Here is a 20,443-nt window from a genome sequence, read left to right as displayed (position 1 = left end):
TTCTTCATGATGGTTTTCCATGTTGTCTTCCATATTTGTTTCAAAGAATTCCTCTTCTTCCTCAGCACCAACCACTTTCTTTCCTCTTGCCTCCCTCCTTAATCTAAGGAAGGTCCTCTCAAGTTCAGAATCGAAGGAAGTTGAAGCCCCGCTTCTTCTCCCTGCCATACAACCATCAAGTGCAAGCAAGAAAAGATAGGTGCAGAAAGTATTTGTGTCAGAATTACTGTTAGTTGTGGGTGATGCAATATATCAAACAGTTAGTGGGTTAGCAAACAGAATTGAAAATAACAAAGAAAAACAAAAAAGTAGAGGGGGAAGGGAAGAAGTTTAACTAAAACAAAAAGTAAATCACTCAAACAGAAAATGAAATTCACAAAATAAAAATGCTCAATCTAGTGATCTTCCAATTTAATCATTGTTGATGCACAATCAATCCCCGGCAACGGTGCCATAAACTTGATGCGGGAAAAACTTGTCTCTCAATAAATCTCCCTTCGGCAAGTGTACCGAAGTTGTCGTCAAGTAAAAACTCACAATAGAGTGAGGTCAAATCCCACAGGGATTGATTGATCAAGCAACTTTAATTTGAAGAATGTTCTAGTTGTGCGAATCCAGAATTTGGGTTGAGAGTTGCAGAAAATAAAATGCGGGAATGTAAATAACAGAAAAGTAAATGCTAGAATTAAAGGACTGGAAGTAAATGACTGAAAATAAATTGCAGAATTGTAAATGGGAATGGGAGATTTGCTCATAAAAGTAAATGGCAAAAATTAAAGAGAATGGGTAAGATCAGAGATGGGGAGTTCATTGGGCTTAGGAGATGTTGTAATTCTCCGGATCAAGTTCATTTTCATCTCTTCCTCAATCAATGCACTCATTGATCTCCTTGGCAATCTTAAGTGATTGAATTACAATTTCTTGCATTTCAATCTCTCAAATCTTGATCAATAGCCAATTTCTTGGTCAATTGCTCATGAGAAGAGATGAAGTATGGTCACTGATTATACCACATTCATTTCCCAAATCAAGTATTGAGAGGGTTATAGTCACATACCCATCGAAACCCAATTTGGTCCAGCATGAGAAAGCATTTCTAGCTTGATCTCTTCATTCCTCTTTCAAGGTTCAAAAGAGATCCAAGTTTGAATAGCTTCTCTTCCAAGATAACTACTCAATGGGATGAAGATCGAAAGCTTTCAAGTAAAATCAAGAGAAAAGATAGAAGAAGAATAATGAAAATTAGTATTGATCCATCAAATTACAACAGAGCTCCCTAACCCAATGAAAGGGGTTTAGTTGTTCATAGCTCTTGAAAATGAAAACAAAGATGGACAATACATCATAAAACTAGAAAATGCAGAGAAGATAAAATACAGAGAGTAGTTCTCTTTTTCCAGCCTCCAGTACTCCTTAACAATTCAAAGCTACTCCTATATATACTACTCTTCTCAGCTTCTAGTTTGCTCTTCAAGTCTTGGGCCTTTGGATCTTGAGTTTGAAGCAGTTCTTTTCTTCATTTGGGCTTGGCTTTACTTGCAGAGAGAAAGTGCTAAGTGGGTAGAGACTTTAGCTCAGGGCGTTAGGGGTGTTAACATTTATTGAAAGTATAAGTTCGAGAACGTTAGTGACATTTAACATTTTCACTAACGTTCCAATGTACCCCCTTGCCTCACGTTAGAGCCCACGTTAACAAGGTTAACGTGGCTTCTAACGTGGCTTTGCCAACCTTCGAGAACGTTAGTGACACTTAACATTTTCACTAACGTTCCAATGTGCCCCTTTTTGCTTCACGTTAAAGCCCACGTTAACTAGGTTAACGTGGCTTCTAACGTGGCTTTGCCAAACTTCGAGAACATTAGTGACACTCAACATTGTCACTAACGTTCTAATGTGCCCCTAGATCTCACGTTAGAGTCCACGTTAACTAGGTTAACGTGGCTTCTAACGTGGCCATTCTTAGCCATCCCAACGTTAGTGACAATGTTGAGTGTCACTAACGTTGGCTCATCATTCATTCCTCATCGTTAGCTTCCACGTTAACTAAGTTAACGTGGCTCCTTGGGGGTTGTGTGGTTGCTTCCAACGTTAGTGACAATGTTGAGTGTCACTAACGTTGTCGACAACTCTCACTTCTTACGTTAGCTCCCACGTTAACCAAGTTAACGTGCGAGTTAACGTGGTGTGTTGCATCCTTAGGCCAACGTTAGTGACAATATTGAATGTCACTAACGTTGGCTTCTCTTCCCCCTTTAACGTTAGGGGCCACGTTAACTAGGTTAACGTGGGCTCTAACGTGGCCACTCATGAGTGTTTGCCAACGTTAGTGACATTGTTAAGTGTCACTAACGTTGGCTCAACTTCCCTTCTCCACGTTAGAGTGCACGTTAACTTAGTTAACGTGACTCTTAACGTGGGCAATGATGGCTTTGAGAGTGTTATTGGCAATCCCTTTTCTCATTAACCTTGCAAGTTACCTCCCTTTCCTTGCTTTCTTTGGTCCTGAAATCAAGCAACAGAGTGCATCAAAGTTCTAGTCCAAGTCATGGGTAATGCAGCATACAATTTGTCACTAAATTCATGCAAAATCCTCATGAAATAATGTAAAATGCACAATGTATGCTTGAATCAAGGTGTAGGTGAATATCTACCCAAAACTAGCTTATTTTCTAAAGAAATGTATGAAACTACCCTAAAAACAGTAAAGAAAAGGTCAGTGAAACTGGCCAAGATGCCCTGGCATCAATACTTCGGTTATTAATTTTAGGGGTTTGTTACTTGTGACAAACAAATTCTTGTATGAAAGGATTATTGTTGGTTTAGAAACTATATTGCAACGAGAATTTATTTGTGAAATTCTATACCATCAAAAATCCATTCATCAATAGACTGAGTAAAGAAATTTCCTGCATTATCCAAGGTGAATCAGAGACTCTTTACGAGTATTGGGAACGCTTCAGGAATCTCCTAGACTCATGTCCTACCACAAGATTGACCAGTTGGTGTTGATTAGCTATTTCTGCCAAGGCATGAAGCCTCAAGACAAGACTATATTAGATGCTGCAAGTAATGGCTCTCTGACTAAGTACAAGACGGTGACAGAAACGTAGCAACTGATCACCAATCTAGCTGAGTCCACCCACAATTCCAGGCACAAGAACAACCATCCCAAAGCTATTGCGGAGGTTTTCTCTAGTAGTGAGACAGCTGCTCTCACAAAGACTCTGGGAGAGATGACCAATATACTGAAGCAGCTCCAGCTTAATCAACAACAATCTCAGCCTCTTCCACAACAACAGTGTCAACAGTTGGTTCCTCAGAGAGTGTGTTGAATATGTGCCTGATATTCCCATTACACTGATGAATGTCCACAACTCCAACAAGAGGACAACACCTTGGCGGCTACCAATAACTATTACAACTGTCCGAATCAAGGGTACTATCAACAAGGCAGTAATTATAACCAAGGTGGGAACTACAATCAAGGTTGGCAAGACAACTCCAACCAAGGATGGAGGGAAAATTCCAACCAAGGGTGGAGGGATAACTACAATCAAGTCGGTAGAGACAACGGTGGAAATCAGAGGTGGAACAAGAACAACAACTATCAGCAGAATCGGTATCAACAGAACCCTCTTTACCAATAGCAGAACCAAGGCCAGCCCTATTGAGCACCTCACTAAAGCCAAGCCCAAGCGCCTCAAAACAACCAACCACAAGCCCCTCAAATCACCTACCCTCCTTCTTCTTCCAATGATGAGATGCTTCACTCTATTACGCAACGACAAAAAGACCTCCAGAATACACTTACCTCTAGCATTAGTGGTCTTACTTCCACTTTACAAGCTCTCATATCCCGAATGGAACCACCCTCTACCCCCCAACAATCAACCTTCAAGCTCAAGTGCACTTTCCTCTCAACCCTTACCTAACCCCAAAGGTGGAATCAATGCCATTACTTTGAGGTCTGGAACCACATTGTAAGAGAGGAGTCATGAGAAGCCAAGCTCAAAAGAAGACATTCAAGTTGAAGACATTGTTGAGGTAGAGGATGTGGAAGAAGAGGATGAAGTACAAGACATGGTTGAAGAAGAAGTGGCTCAACCAAGGAATGGAGTACCAAAAAAAGATGAAGTTACAAGAGAAGACATTCCCATTCCTTTTCCACACCTAGCTAGGAATTCCAGAAAGCAAATGGAGCTAGACCCCAAGATGGTGGAGATCTTCAAAAAGATTGAGGTAACTATTCCCCTTTTTGATGCTATTCGCCAAGTACCTAAGTATGCTAAGTTTCTAAAAGATTTATGCATTAATAAAGATAAAATACATGATTTAGAAACTATTCCTCTAGGTAGCTCTATTTCTGCTTTAATGGGGGCCATACCGGAAAAATATGGTGATCCTGGTCTATGCATGGTTACTTGTACTATAGAGGGTGTACAATTTTTTGACTGTATGTGTGATTTAGGTGCATGTGTCAGTATTATGCCATTATCTGTATATGATGCTTTGAGACTCCCTCCCTTAAAAAGGTTGGCATCACGTTTTGTTTTGGCAGATAAAAGCATAATCTCAGTGGTTGGAATTGCTGAAGACGTGCTGATAAACCCCATTTGTAGGGTTTATCTTGGGTTAAATTTAGAGCATTTTGTTAACCTTTCCTCACATTTATTCAATGGATTAGCATAGTTTTGTGATTGTCTCCATATTTGTGCTTAAGTGCGAAAACATACTTTTTAGGTCATTAATTTGATAGTTTTAATCTCCCTTTGATTCCACTAGATTCCTTGATGTATTTGTTAGTAATTTCAGATTGAAAAGGGCTAGGAATGGATCAAAGGAGTAAAGAGAAAGCATGCAAAGTAGAGAAATCATGAAAAGCCAAATATTCGGAAAATGCCCATGGACGCGCACGCGCACCATGCACTCAAGGTGGATTGCGAAAAGCTCCATGGACGCGTACGCGCACCGTGCGTGTACGCGTCGAAGGCCGCACGTGATTTTTTTTTGTCAAACTTGTGCCTGGAGATTTTGGAGGGTTTCTGGCCCCATTTGGAGCTGAGTTTTTGGCGAAAAAAGATAAAAGGAACCAAGGGTTGAGGAGGAAGGCATCACTTCACACATTGCATTTTAGATCTAGCTTTAGTTTAGTTTTCTAGAGAGAGAAGCTCTCTCTTCTCTCTAGAATTAGGATTAGGTTTAGGTTTATCTCTCTTCTTAGATCTAGGTTTTAATATTTGCTTTCATCTACTTCTATCTTTCAATTCTATGTTTCTATATCTTGTTCTTTCATTCTCTTGTAATTTCTTCTGTTTTGTTTCTACATTTTGTTGTTGATGCACTCTTCCTTTTTCTATTTTCCTTTAATGTAATTTGAGGTAATTCATGTAGATCTTGTTTTCTTTGATTGTTGTTGTTAATTATTTACAATTAGTTGTTGTCAGAATTTATTCTTGTTGTTGAATTACTATGCTTTTCTGTTGTGCCTTCCAAGTGTTTGTTGAATTGCTTGAGAAGATGCTAGAGTAGATTTTAGTGCTCTTGGCTTGGGAAGGTAACTTAGGAACTCTTGAGTTACTAATGTCTAAGTAATTGATAGTGGATAGCTATTAACTCTAATTCTCACTAATCCAATTAGTTGAGAGCTAGAACTTATGGACTTGGATTGGTATAGCTCACTTAACTTTCCTTTACTACTAGTTAGAGAATGACTTAATGGGATTGATCCTTGCAATTATCATGTTGTGGTTAGTGATAAGGATAGAGATCCTTCACCACCAAACCATGCCAAGACCATTTTATCATTTCATTTCCATTGTCTTTTACTTTTCTTGTTTCCTAATCGAAACCCCAAAATATACATGTCCATGACCAATAACAAGAACACTACCCTGCAATTTCTTTGAGAGATGACCCGACGTTTAAATACTTCGGTTATAAGATTTATTAGTGGTTTGTTACTTGTGACAAACAAATTTTTGTATGAAAGGATTATTGTTGGTTTAGAAACTATACTTGCAACGAGATTTTATTTGTGAAATTCTAAACCGTCAAAAATCTATTCATCAAAATGGCGCCATTGCCGGGGAGTTGCAATGGTGTTATGTTATTGGTTATTGTATATATGTGAATAGTGTGAATAGGTTTGTCTCTTTCTTGTTTACTAGTTTTTGTTAGTTTTATTTTGTTTTTCCACTATGAATTCTCACTTTGGCTATGAGTTTAGTTCTCACTATGTTGTAGGAAATGTGGACTTTAATGACAACATGTACCAAGGATGGAACACTTCAAGATGGAAAGAGCCTCAAGGAATTGATCACTCCTATTGGCAACAACCTCCGGATACTTATAGGTATAATTCACATCCTAGTGCATGCCAACTCAATGGCTATGGTGACTCTTTTTGTGATAATCAAGTACCACCACCATATGCTTATGAACCTTATACTCAACATGACTATCAATCATACTCACAAGCCCATTTTTACCAAGCACCTTCTTGTGACCCATATCCATCATATGACCAATCATCCATACCACATCCTTGTGACCATCATGTGCAAGAACCTTTAGAACCACCACGACCTTACCATGATTATTACCAAGAACCACCTCAATGCATAGCATCTCCATACCCTTATCAAGAAGTACTGCCTTCCCACTATGAACCTTTTCTCCAAAATAATGAACCTTCCTATCCACCCCAAGCCCCAATAGATGATTCTCTCACCTTGCTACTTCAAGGACAAGCGGATATGCAACGGAACATCCTAGAGTTTATGACTAACTTGACTAAGGTAGTGCATACTTTAGCCTACCAATGCTTGAACATTCAAGGTGCTTCCGTGGCTACATGTGAGAAATCGAAAGATGAGCAAAGCATGAAAGAGAGATTGGAAAATCCGGTGAAGAAGGAAGAGTTGAGCTTTGTATTGGAACAATTGGAGAAGCCTAGGGTCATTGAAGAAAAGGAAGAAGTGGTTGAAGATCTCAACAACCTCCAGAGATCTCAACAACCTCCGGAGCATATAAAGATTGAAGAATATGAAGAGGTTGATCAAGAGATGGATTGAATCATCAATGATTTCTTATCAATAATTGAATCCTCTCCCATGGGGCGTGCAATTAACGCTATTAAAGACAACTCAACACCAAATGATGTTGGTGATCTCATTGAAGACTCTTCCATCAAAGATGAAGTTGATATGGAAGTAGATTTCATACAACCTCCTAAGTTTGACTTGATTGATGATGAGAAGGAACTGGAAGAAGTCAAAAAGCAAGAAGAAGATGAAAGAAGTTGTCAAGAGTTGGAAATACCCAAAGAAGAGCATAAGGAAGTCGACCTGCATTGTCTAAGTGTGGGGAGGTTTCCCTCCCTAAATCACCATCCAACACAACATTCAAGTGGGTAAAATTCCTACCCTTAAGCTGATGCCAGGGCATTTTGGCCAGTTTCACTGACCTTTTCTTTACTGTTTTTAGGATAGTTTCATGCATTTCTTTAGGAAATAAGCTAGTTTTGGGTAAATATTCACTTATGCCTTGACTCAAGCATACATTTTGCATTTTACATGATTTCATGAGGATTTTGCATAAGCTTAGTGACAAATATTATGTTGCATTACTCATGACTTGGACTAGAGCTTTGATGCACTTTGTTGCTTGGTTTCAGGACCAAAAAGAAGCAAGAAAAGGAGAGGTAACTTGCAAAGATTAATGAGAAAAGTGATTGCCAATAACACTCTCAAAAAGCCATCAATGCCCACGTTAGAGAGTCACGTTAACCAAGGTAACATGAACTCTAACGTGGAGAAAAGAAGTTGAGCCAACGTTAGTGACACTCAACATTGTCACTAACGTTGGCACTTACTCATAAGTGGCCACGTTAGAAGCCACGTTAGGTTAACGTGGCTTCTAACGTTAAGGGGGAGGGAGAGAAGCCAATGTTAGTGACACTCAACATTGTCACTAACGTTGGCCTATGGTGCTAAGTACCACGTTAACTCCCACGTTAACTTGGTTAACGTGGGAACTAACGTGTAGAATGGAGAGTTGTCGACAACGTTAGTGACACTCAACATTGTCACTAACGTTGAAGCAACCACACAACCCCCAAGAGTCATGTTAACTTCCACGTTAACTTGGTTAACGTGGAAGCTAACGATGAGAAATGAAGGATGAGCCAACGTTAGTGACACTCAACATTGTCACTAACGTTGGGATGGCTAAAAGATGGCCACGTTAGAAGCCACGTTAACCTAGTTAAGGTGGACTCTAACGTGAGACCTAGGGGCACATTGGAACGTTAGTAACAATGTTGAATGTCACTAACGTTCTCGAAGGATGGCAAAGGCCATGTTAGAAGCCACGTTAACCCAGTTAACGTGAGCTTTAACGTGAAGCAAGAAGGGGCACACTGGAACGTTAGTGACAATGTTGAGTGTCACTAACGTTCTCGAAGGTTTACAAGGCAACATTAAAAGCCACGTTAACCTAGTTAACGTGGGTTTTAACGTGAGGCAAAGGGGTGCATTGGAATGTTAGTGACAATGTTAAATGTCACTAACGTTCCCGAACTTGGACTTTCATTAAATGATTAACACTCCTTACGCCCTAAGCTTAAGTCTCTGCCCACTACGCACTTTCTCTCTGCAAGTAAAGCCAAGCCCAAATAAAGAAAGGAACTGCTTCAAACTCAAGATCCAAAGGCCCAAGACTTGAAGAGTGAACTAGAAGCTGAGAAGAGTAGTATATATAGGAGTAGCTTTGAATTGTAAAATAGTTCTGGAGGCTGAGGAATTACTCTCTGTATTTACTTTCTTTGCAATTTCTAGTTTCATGATGTATTCTCCATCTTTATTTTCATTTTCAAGAGCTATGAACAACTAAACCCCTTTCATTGGGTTAGGGAGCTCTGTTGTAATTTGATGGATCAATACTAATTTTCATTGTTCTTCTTCTATCTTTCCTCTTGATTTTACTTGAAAGCTTTCGATCTTCATCCAATTGAGTAGTTATCTTGGAAGAGAAGCTATTCAAACTTGGATCTCTTTTGAACCTTGGAAGAGGAATGAAGAGATCAAGCTAGAAATGCTTTCTCATGCTGGACCAAATTGGGTTTGGATGGGTATGTGACTGTAACCCTCTCAATACTTGGTTTGGGAAATGCATGTGGTATAATCAGTGACCATACTTCATCTCTTCTCATGAGCAATTGACCAAGGAATTAGCTATTGATCAAGATTTGAGAGATTGAATTACAAGGAATTGCAATTCAATCACTTAAGATTGCCAAGGAGATCAATGAGTGCATTGATTGAGGAAGAGATGAAAATGAACTTGATCCGGAGAATTGCAACATCTCCTAAGCCCAATGAACTCCCCATCTCTGATCTTACCCATTCTCTTTAATTTCTGTCATTTACTTTTATGAGCAAATCCCCCATTCCCATTTTCAATTCTTCAATTTATTTTCAGTCATTTACTTCCAGTCCTTTAATTCTAGCATTTACTTTTCTGTTATTTACATTCCCGCCATTTTATTTTCTGCAACTCTCAACCCAAATTCTGGATTCGCTCAACTAGAACATTCTTCTAATTAAAGTTGCTTGATCAATCAATCCCTGTGGGATTCGACCTCACTCTATTGTGAGTTTTTACTTGACGACAACTTCGGTACACTTGCCGAAGGGAGATTTGTTGAGAGACAAGTTTTCCACGCATCATAAGCTCCACTTTCTCACTTGAGTGTGGCTTGATTGAAACGGATGGACAACTTAGAGCTCTTTGTAGAACTAAGAGTAAGAAGGAGTTGTGTAGTGGTTGGAAGTTGGGAATTAGGCTCATTGAGGTCAAAGCTTCAAAGCATAGGGACCATGATTGGAGGAAAGCTACTTCACATGGGTCTAGGAAGAAGACTTAGTGCACTAAAGAGAATTCTATTTGTCAACCACCCGAACGGAAAATTCATGAAGATCAACTAGAAGGCGGGTGCGAAAATAAGATATGGGATCCCGGATCAAAGCACGAAGGCCAACTATGGGAGCTCGTATCTTGGGTGGAACTCGATCCAAACTTGGTGAAGATGGCTGGAACTTCTGTCAACCATTTGAGGGGCAAAGATACTTGGAGATTCAAGGATGAATACAAGCATAAGCCACCATGACAAGAGAGCTTCGCAAGGGTCCAACTTATGGACTTAAACTAAAAGTGCTAGGTGAGAGACAGCCCACCATGATAAACTCTTTCCACCCTCTTGCATTTTTATTTAATAAGTAAATTGATTTACCACTGTAGATAGTTTTCTTTCTATATATTTGTTTCAATAAATTGGTTGTAGGTTGCTTGTGGAGCAAGCCTCTTTTTCTTGTACTTGAAAATTCTCAAAAAGCCAAAAAGATTTTCTTTGTCATTTTGTATTTTTGGCTAATTTTGAGCTGTAGGTAGTATTAGGAGGATTTTGAGCTGTTTTTGCTATTTCTGAAAAAAAAAAGAGGGCAGGGACGCGTACGCACACTATGCGTGCACGCGTCCATACGCGGATGCAGGCCCATACATTTTTCAGAGAGTTGGGCTACCCTTGCGCCAACACTAAGCTCCTGGCATAACCTCATACACGCGTATGCGCAGTGCATGCATACGCGTCGATACGCATAATCTGCAATGCACGCAGACGCGCGCACGCCGCGTGCACGTCGATCCACTAACAAAGTTTCCAGGCCTATAACTCGAGAGTTGCGCTAACTCTGGGCTAGCATAAAGCCCTTGGCCCAACTCACCCCACGCGGACGCGCACTGTACGCGTCCTCGCCCATGCCTACATCCCCCATCTACGCGAAGGCGCGCCTGACGCTTCCGCGCCACTTACTCATTTCCCCACCCACGCGGATGCACACGGTGCGCGCACACGTGGATTCGAAAAACTTTAACCCAGGGACGTGGTGAAACCTAGCGCATTCGCGCAACCCTTACCCTTTCCCCAATATCTCTTCCTCTTTGTCTCTCTCCTCACCACTCACACTCACTACCCTGCCACCACCCTTGCACCAGAGCTACCCTTTGCACCGTGCTTTGTTCTGCGCTTCCCCTTTCTGCTCCACTGCTGCAGCCGCCGGCGCCTCCGTGAGCCGCCGCTGCTGACAGCACCACTTCGCTGCTCCTCCTTCCCATTTAACTATTTCCATTCTGTTCTGTATTTCACTCCAGGTCATCCACCTTCCCCTGCCCCATTGCTCTGTTTCCTTACTGCTTTCATTAATTTTGGCATGATTAGATTAGATTAGTTAGTTGATTAATTCTGCATGATAGGCTAGATAGAAATAAATGCGGTTAGGAAGTTAGGATGTAGTTAGATGATTCTATGCCTGATAATTGCTCCGTATTTGTTTACCTTCTGAATGCATAGTCCTTGTTTGCTGAGTGATGGTTGATGAGTTCTTCTGTATCCATATTGATACTGCTTTGCTGCTATTTCACTGCTACCCTGCTGAATTCTAGTTGTTGAGTTATGTTTCATGCTGCCTGTGCATATGTATTGCATGCGTCTCTCTTGCTTGATGAGATTTCTGAATACATATGTGAATTGTTGCTGTTTTTTTTTTTGTTATCCGGGAACATCTGAATTACTACCGGAATGCTGCCCAAATTTCTGGAAAATGTTTGTTCTTAAAACTTGACACCTACGACTGAACTTGTAACTTTTAATAATTCAGATTTCTTTACCTCGCCAAGTTCAGTTCATAGGATGAATTGGTCGGCATTTCCATGTCTTTACTTTGTTTCCCGTGATATCCATTCGAACCTTTACGTGCTTTCACTTTTCAGGTTAATCAAATGCCTTTTGAATTGTGCTACATTCACCATTTGATTTAACTTGCAATTTCCTTGAACATAGTTCACTCTTTTACAATAATTGGTGCATTTCACTTGTGTAACTCACTTGATTCAAATTGGTTTCTAACTTGGTTTATGTTACACAAAGTGCATTTCACCCTTTGTAACACCAATTATTGCATAATCAGTGACCGTGGCATTGACTGATGACTTGCTTTCAATAAATTGCTCTTTTTGCAATTTCATATTTCATCATCAATGACTGCTTCTCCATCATGATTGTGAGTATGCTTGTTATCCTTAATTTTCTGCATTCTTCTTAATTAAGCAAATGACCGTCACACCCCCAACCTTTGAACTAGTTTTTTTCTAACTTTTAACTTGCCTAACATACTGATTTTTCCTTTTTAGTTTTCAACTAACTCTTTAACCATTCTTTTTGAGTATGATGCTCATTGAGCTTATTGAACAAGAATGATGTGATTATTGTTTGCATTCTTGGTTTGTGACTTCATTTTCTTTTCTACCTTGTGATTACTTGCATTCCCAGAATTCTCTTTTCTTAACTCACTTCATGAACATATCTTACCTCGCTTGCTATACCTATACTTGGATAATTGCTTATAACATATCATATATGTTTTTCAGGATGTCAGATAGAGGAAAAGCCAAGGCTACTACCTCAAGAAAGAGGAAGAAATCTCAAGCCTCTACCCTCTCCCCTTATGCCAACTATGCCAAGAACACACTTAATGAAATGGATAAGGAGAATCAGTAGCTTTCGCCCACCGACACAGACAGATTTCCGAATCTGTACTGTGAACTTCATTTCCCTACCTATCAGAAGAAAAATCTGAACATTGAGAAGAAATCGGCCCTCCTTAACGACCTGATACGCTCCATTAATACCCGTATTCAGGGATTTGGGAAGAATAAACACTTCATGGGTCAAGGAGTTTTACTACAACTTCTTTCGTACGACTCTTGATTCAGTCCACCTACGGGGCGGGCAGATCTTAGTTACTGAGGCTGCTATTGAGGGTGTATTGCATTGCCTACCCTGGATTGGTGACACATGTGCCTACCAGCAAGCAGAGATAGCAATAAATGCTATGACTTTTGATTATGAGGCACTGAAGTGCGTTATTGCCACATCGGACACCCCTTGGGTGATGGATTCTGACAACAAGAGGCCCAAGGGGATGTTATTTACTTATCTGTCTAGAGAGACTAGCACTTGGCAACAGATATTTGCCCACTATGTTCTACCTACGCCCCATTTTTCTGAGATTTCGATGGATATGCTTCTTCTGATTAGCTGTGTTATGGAGGGGAAGGAGGTATACTTCCCCCGGTTCATCAGACGATGCATGTGGTGAGCACACATTCGTGGCTTACTACCATTTCCCACATTGGTCACCATGATGAGTGAGTTAGCCAGTGCCCCATGGAGGGACGACGATGTGTCACCACCACCCCCAGACGACGACAACAAGGAGGTTACTATTCCGTGAGTACGTGGGTGCACGAGAAGTCCCCATCCAGGCGCCGCTCTCGAGCTAGAGCAGCTGTAGAGGCAGCTAGACTTCCCTCTTCAGTAGCGGCAGGACCCTCATCTTCAGAAGCAACAGTAGCACCTTTACCACCACCGGCACCCGAGCCAACCTATCTTCTGGTTCAGCGTCTATTTTGATTCATAGAGCGCAGTGAGCGCCGTATTATGCTCTGCCTTGATAGAGTGGATCAGGAATTCGCAGCACAGGGCGTTCAGCTACCCCCCTCCCCGACTCTCCCGCTTCTGATGAGGAGGATCATGAGGCAAAGCACGAGGAAGAGCATGTTGAGGAGCCGGCTCAGCAGAAGGCACCTCCAGAGACGCAGGCTACCTAGGATACTCAGCAGCCTCCCGAGGAGCTAGTGCCCCAGTCTGAGACCCGGCCAGAGCCAGATGTGACTGTTGTCCCTCACTATGAGCCGATCACTACCATCGAAGACGATGCTTCATCTTAAGTGTAGGGAGGTCACCGTCGTTGCCGTCGGTGGATTTGGTGAACATTTTTGGACAATAACTCCTAGTTTATGTTATTTTGATTTATTTTGCACCTTTTGGATCATTGTATATATTAGTATTGTGGATTGTGGATACTCTTATTTAGTTTGTTGGATTTTACACTTTTGCTTTATATATATGCACTTTTGCTTTATATAGTTGTTTTAGCTTGTTTTAGCTTTTGGTTGTGATTAGAAAAATATTTTGGTTGTTGAGTCCTAGTTGACCCTTTTTACATGTGAAACCGTTTTGATTGAAAAAGGGAATAACTAAGGAATTTTTAAAAATTCCTCAATCACAACATTGCATTTGCAGTTAGAATAAGCCTAGTCAAAATAAGGAGATCTTTCCAAAGAATTTATCTATAGAGCACCACCCCAATTGATTGAGAAATTTTTGATGAACTTGCATGAATTCATATTTTGTGAAGCATGTTTTGAGCTAAGAACACAAGCTTGTGAGTTTTGAGCCTATCGATGTGGTTACATCTTATAACCACTTATTTTCCTTCTTGTGTGAATTATTCTCTTCCTATAATTGTGATTATTGATTTGTTTAATTCTATATGTCCCATTGAGGCCATTATTTCATTAGCTCGCTGGTGCATAGAAATTGTGATGTCACATTCATAATTTGTCACAACTTCGATACAACTAACCAGCAAGTGCACTGGGTCGTCCAAGTAATACCTTACGTGAGTAAGGGTCGAATCCCACGGAGATTGTTGGTATGAAGCAAGCTATGGTCACCTTGTAAATCTCAGTCAGGCAGATATAAAGTGATAATGGTGTTTTTGAATATTATATAATAAAATAGGGATAGAGATACTTATGTAAATCATTGGTAGGAATTTCAGATAAGCGAATGGAGATGCTTTTCGTTCCTTTGAACCTCTGCTTTCCTGCTATCTTCATCCAATCAGTCTCACTCCTTTCCATGGCTGGCTTTATGTGATACATCACCACTGTCAATGGCTACTTTCGGTCATCTCTCGGGAAAATGATCCAATGCCCTGTCACGGTATGGCTAATCGTCTGGAGGCATCACCCTTGCCAATGGCTTCATCTTATCCTCTCAGTGAATAATATGCTCACGCACCCTGTCACGGCACGGCTATTCATCTGTCGGTTCTCGATCATGCTGGAATAGGATTTACTATCCTTTTGCGTCTGTCACTAACGCCCTGCAATCGCGAGTTAGGAGCTCGTCACAGTCATTCAATCATTGAATCCTACTCAGAATACCACAGACAAGGTTTAGACTTTCCGGATTCTTTTGAATGCTGCCATCATTCTAGCTTACGCCACGAAGATTCCGGCTAAGAGATCTAGGAGATATTCATTCTAGCTTATTTCATGTAGAACGGAAGTGTTTTTCAGGCACGTGTTCATAGGGGAGATGGTGATGAGCGTCATACATAATCATCACCTTCATCACGTTCATGGGTGCGAATGGATATCTTAGAAGCGAAATAAGATGAATTGAATAGAAAATAGTAGTACTTGCATTAATCTTTGAGGAATAGCAGAGCTCCACACCTTAATCTATGGAGTGTAGAAACTCTACCGTTAAAAATACATATGTGAAGGTCCAGGCATGGCCGAGATGGCCAGCCCCTAAAACGTGATCAAAGGATCATAAGGTAATCCAAAGATGTCAAATACAACAGTAAGAGGTCCTATTTATAATAAACTAGCTACTAGGGTTTACATGAGTAAGTAATTGATGCATAAATCCTCTTCTGGGGCCCACTTGGTGTGTGCTTGGGCCAAGCCTTAACTTTCCACGTGCAGAGGTCATTTGTGGATTTGAACGCCAGGTTTTGATCCATTTCTGTCGTTCAACTCTGGTTTTGGATCCTTTCCTGGCGCTGGACGCCAGATTTGGGCAGAGAGCTGGCGTTGAACGCCAGTTTACGTCATGTATTCTTGGCCAACGTATGGACTATTATATATTGCTGGAAATCCCTGGATGTCTACTTTCCAACGCAATTGGAAGCTCGCCATTTTGAGTTCTGTAGCTCCAGAAAATCCACTTTGAGTGGAGGGAGGTCAGAATCCAACAGCATCAGCAGTCCTTCTTCAACCTTTGAATCTGATTTTTGCTCAAGTCCCTCAATTTCAGTCAGAAAATACCTGAAATCACAGAAAAACACATAAACTCATAGTAAAGTCCAGAAATGTGAATTTAACATAAAATCTATTAAAAACATCCCTAAAAGTAACCAGATTCTACTAAAAACATACTAAAAACAATGCCAAAAAGCGTATAAATTATCCACTCATCACAACACCAAACTTAAATTGTTGCTTGTCCCCAAGCAACTAAAAATCAAGTAGGACAAAAAGAATAGAATATACTATAAATTCCAAACTATCTATGAAACATAGCTCCAATCATATGAGCGGGACTTATAGCTTTTTGCCTCTTGAATAGTTTTGGCATCTCACTTTATCCATTGAGGTTCAGAATGATTGGCATCTATAGGAACTTCAGATTTCGAATAGTGTTATTGACTCTCCTAGTTTAGTATGATGATTCTTGAACACAGCTTCTTTATGAGTCTTGGCCGTGGCCCTAAGCACTTTGTTTTCCAGTATTACCACCGGATACATAAATGCCACAGACGCATAATTGGGTGAACCTTTTCAGATTGTGACTCAGCTTTGCTAAAGTCCCCAATTAGAGGTGTCCAGGGTTCTTAAGCACACTCTTTTTTTTGCTTTGGACCTTGACTTTAACCGCTCAGTCTCAAGTTTTCACTTGACACCTACACGCCACAAGCACATGGTTAGGGACAGCTTGGTTTAGCCACTTAGACCAGGATTTTATTCCTTTAGGCCCTCCTATCCACTGATGCTCAAAGCCTTGGGATCCTTTTTATTTGCCCTTGCCTTTTGGTTTTAAGGGTTATTGGCTTTTTGCTCTTGCCTCTTGGTTTTAAGAGATTTTGGCTTTTTCTGCTTGCTTTTTCTTTTTCTTTCTATTTTTTTTTTCGCCTATGTTTTCAGAATTTTTTTTTTCTGCAAGCTTTGTTCTTTGCTGCTTTTTCTTGCTTCAAGAATCATTTTTATGATTTTTCAGATTATCAAATAACATGTCTCCTAGTCATCATTCTTTCAAGAGCCAACATATTTAACATTCTTAAACAACAACTTCAAAAGACATATGCACTGTTCAATCATACATTCAGAAAACAAGAAGCATTGTCACCACATCAATATAATTAAACTAAGTTCAAGGATAAATTCGAAACTCATGTACTTCTTGTTCTTTTAAATTAAAACAGTTTTTATTTTAAGAGAGGTGATGGATTCATAGGACATTCATATCTTTAAGACATAGTTACTAACTACTAATGATCATGTAATGAAGACACAAACATAGATAAGCACCATAACATAGAAAACGAAAAAAAAACAGAAGAAATAAGAGCAAGGAATGAATCCACCTTAGTGATGATGGCGTTTCAATGATGTTTTTGAGCTCTTCTATGTCTCCTCCTTGCCTTTGTTGCTCCTCCTTTATTGCTTTTTAGATCTTCTCTGATTTCATGAAGGATGATAGAGTGCTCTTGATGTTCCACCCTTAGTTGCTTCCAATAATTGTGTGGAAGAAAATGAATCCCCTGAGGTATCTCAGGGATCTCTTGATTTGCAGTCAAATGTTCTACCACTGAGCTATAGACCCTTGATGGAAGCTTTTGTCTTCCCTTTCCTCTTTCTTAGAGGTTTCTCTGGCCTTAGGTGCCATCAATGGTTATGGAAAAAAACAAAAAAGCTATGCTTTTCCCACACCAAACTTAGAATGTTGCTCGCCCTCGAGCAAAAGAAGAAAGAATAGAAGAATAAGAAGATATGGAGGAGATGGAGGGATCTGTGTATGGATGTGAGTGGTGAATGGAGAACAGAAGGGATGGTCATGAATGGAGAGAGAGAGGGTGAGGTGGGTGAGGGATTCACAGATCCTGAGATGATCCTATGGTGTCCACAGATCTTGAGGTGATCCTGTGGTGTCCACAGATCCTGAGGTGTCAAGGCATTTACATCCCTGCACCAATTTAGGCATGCAAAATGCCCTTGCACACAACTCTAGGCGTTCAGCGCCAGGTTGGTGCCCATTTTGGGCATTCAACGCCCATTTGCTGCCATTTCTGGCGTTGAACGCCAGAACCATGCTTGTTCTGGGCGTTCAGCGCCAGGATGCTGCCCATTCTGGGCGTTCAGCGCCAGAACCATGCTCTGTTCTGGTGTTTGAACGCCAGACAGATGCTCCTCCAGGGTGTGATTTTTCTTCTGCTGTTTTTGATTCCGTTTTTGATTTTTTTGTTTGTTTTGTGACTCCATATGATCATGAACCTATAAAGACATATAACTAAGAAAAATATAGTTAGATAAATAAAAATTGGATTGCCTCCCAACAAGCGCTTCTTTAATGTCAATAGCTTGACAGTGGGCTCTCATGGAGCCTCACAGATGTTCAGAGCATTGTTGAAACTCTCCAACACCAAACTTAGAGTTTGGATATGGGAGTTCAACACCAAACTTAGAGTTTGGTTGTGGCCTCCCAACACCAAACTTAGAGTTTGACTGTGGGGGCTCTGGTTGACTCTGCTTTGAGAGAAGCTTTTCATGCTTCCTCTCCATGGTTGCAGAGGGAGATCCTTGAGTTTTAAACACAAGGGAGTCCTCATTCCATTGAAGGACTATTTCACCTCTGTCAACATCAATCACAGCTCTTGCTGTGGCCAGGAAAGGTCTTCCTAGGATGATGGATTCATCCTCTTCCCTTCCAGTATCCAGCACTATGAAATCAGCAGGGATGTAAAGGCCTTCAACCTTTACAAACACGTCCTCTACTTGTCCATAAGCCTGTTTTCTTGAATTATCTGCCATCTCTAATGAGATTCTAGCAGCTTGCACCCCATAGATTCCTAGTTTCTCTATTACAGAGAGGGGCATGAGGTTTATTCCTGAACCAAGGTCACACAGAGCCTTAAAGATCATGGTGCCTATGGTACAGGCTATTATGAACTTTCCAGGATCCTGTCTCTTCTGAGGCAATGTCAGTTAATCCAGATCACTTAGTTCATTGATGAACAAGGGAGGTTTAACTTCCCAAGTACCAATGCCAAATAATTTGGCATTCAGCTTCATGATTGCACCAAGAAACTTGGCAGTTTGCTCTTCAGTAACATCCTCATTCTCTTCAGACGAGGAATACTCATCAGAGCTTATGAAGGGCATAAGGAGGTTCAATGGAATCTCTATGGTCTCTAGATGAGCCTCAAAGTCCTTTGGTTCCTCAGAGGGAAGCTCCTTATTGATCAGTGGACGTCCCAGGAGGTCTTCCTCCTTGGGATTCACGTCCTCTCCTCTCCTCACAGGTTCGGCCATGGTGCTTATGTCAATGGCCTTGCACTCTCCTTTTGGGTTCTCTTCTGTATTGCTTGGGAGAGTACTAGGAGGGATTTCAGTCATCCTTTTACTCAGCTGGCCCACTTGTACTTCCAGATTTCTAATGGAAGACCTCATTTCATTCATGAAACTCACAGTGGCCTTGGATAGATCAGAGACTAGGTTTGCTAAATTAGAAGCATTTTGTTCAGAGTTCTCTGTCTGTTGCTGAGTGGATGATGGAAAAGGTTTATTATTGTTAAACCTGTTTCTTCCACCATTATTAAAGCCTTGTTGAGGCTTTTGATCCTTCCATGAGAAATTTGGATGATTTCTCCATGATGAGTTATAGGTGTTTCCATAAGGTTCACCTAAGTAATTTACCTCTGCTATTGTAGGGTTCTCAGGATCAGAAGCTTCTTCTGCATAAGAAGCCTCTTGAGTACTGTTGGATGCAGCTTGCATTCCATGCAGACTCTGAGAGATCATATTGACTTGCTGAGTCAATATTTTATTCTGAGCCAATATGGCATTCAGAGTATCAACTTCAAGAACTCCCTTCTTCATAGGCTTCCCATTACTCACAGGATTCCTTTTAGAAGTGTACATGAACTGGTTATTTGCAACCATGTCAATGAGTTCTTGAGCTTCTGCAGGCGTTTTCTTTAGGTGAATGGATCCACCTGCATAATGGTCCAATGACATCTTTGATAATTCAGACAGACCATCATAGAATATATCCAGGATGGTCCATTCTGAAAGCATGTCAGAAGGACACTTTTTGGTCAACTGTTTGTATCTTTCCTAAGCTTCATAGAGGGATTCACCTTCTTTCTGTCTGAAGGTTTGAACATCAGCTCTAAGCTTGCTCAGCTTTTGAGGAGGAAAGTACTTGGCTAAGAAAGCCGTGACCAGCTTATCCCAAGAGTTCAGGCTGTCTTTGGGTTGAGAATCTAACCATAATCTAGCTCTGTCTCTTACAGCAAAAGGGAAAAGCATGAGCCTGTAGACTTCAGGATCTACTCCATTAGTCTTAATAGTATCACATATCTGCAAGAATTCAGTTAAGAACTGAAAAGGATATTCAGATGGAAGTCCATGAAACTTGCAGTTTTGCTACATCAGAGAAACTAATTGAGGTTTCAGCTCAAAATTGTTTGCT

At 40.7% G+C, this 20,443-nt stretch overlaps 1 non-coding gene across 1 annotated transcript; it reads left to right on the top strand.

Annotated features, from left to right (window-relative positions):
- Positions 1–20,040: 20,040 nt before the first annotated feature.
- Positions 20,041–20,148, top strand: LOC148555560 (small nucleolar RNA R71). Its single transcript, XR_015887958.1, has one exon. It is a non-coding gene; the product is annotated as a small nucleolar RNA R71 (small nucleolar RNA).
- Positions 20,149–20,443: the final 295 nt, after the last annotated feature.

This window comes from Arachis ipaensis, chromosome B6 (assembly GCF_059453495.1).
Source record: "Arachis ipaensis isolate K30076 ecotype BB chromosome B6, ASM5945349v1, whole genome shotgun sequence".
Lineage (NCBI taxonomy): Eukaryota > Viridiplantae > Streptophyta > Magnoliopsida > Fabales > Fabaceae > Arachis > Arachis ipaensis.
The sequence above is the reverse complement of the archived record's forward strand: the minus strand, read 5'-3'. Positions and strand labels throughout refer to the sequence as shown.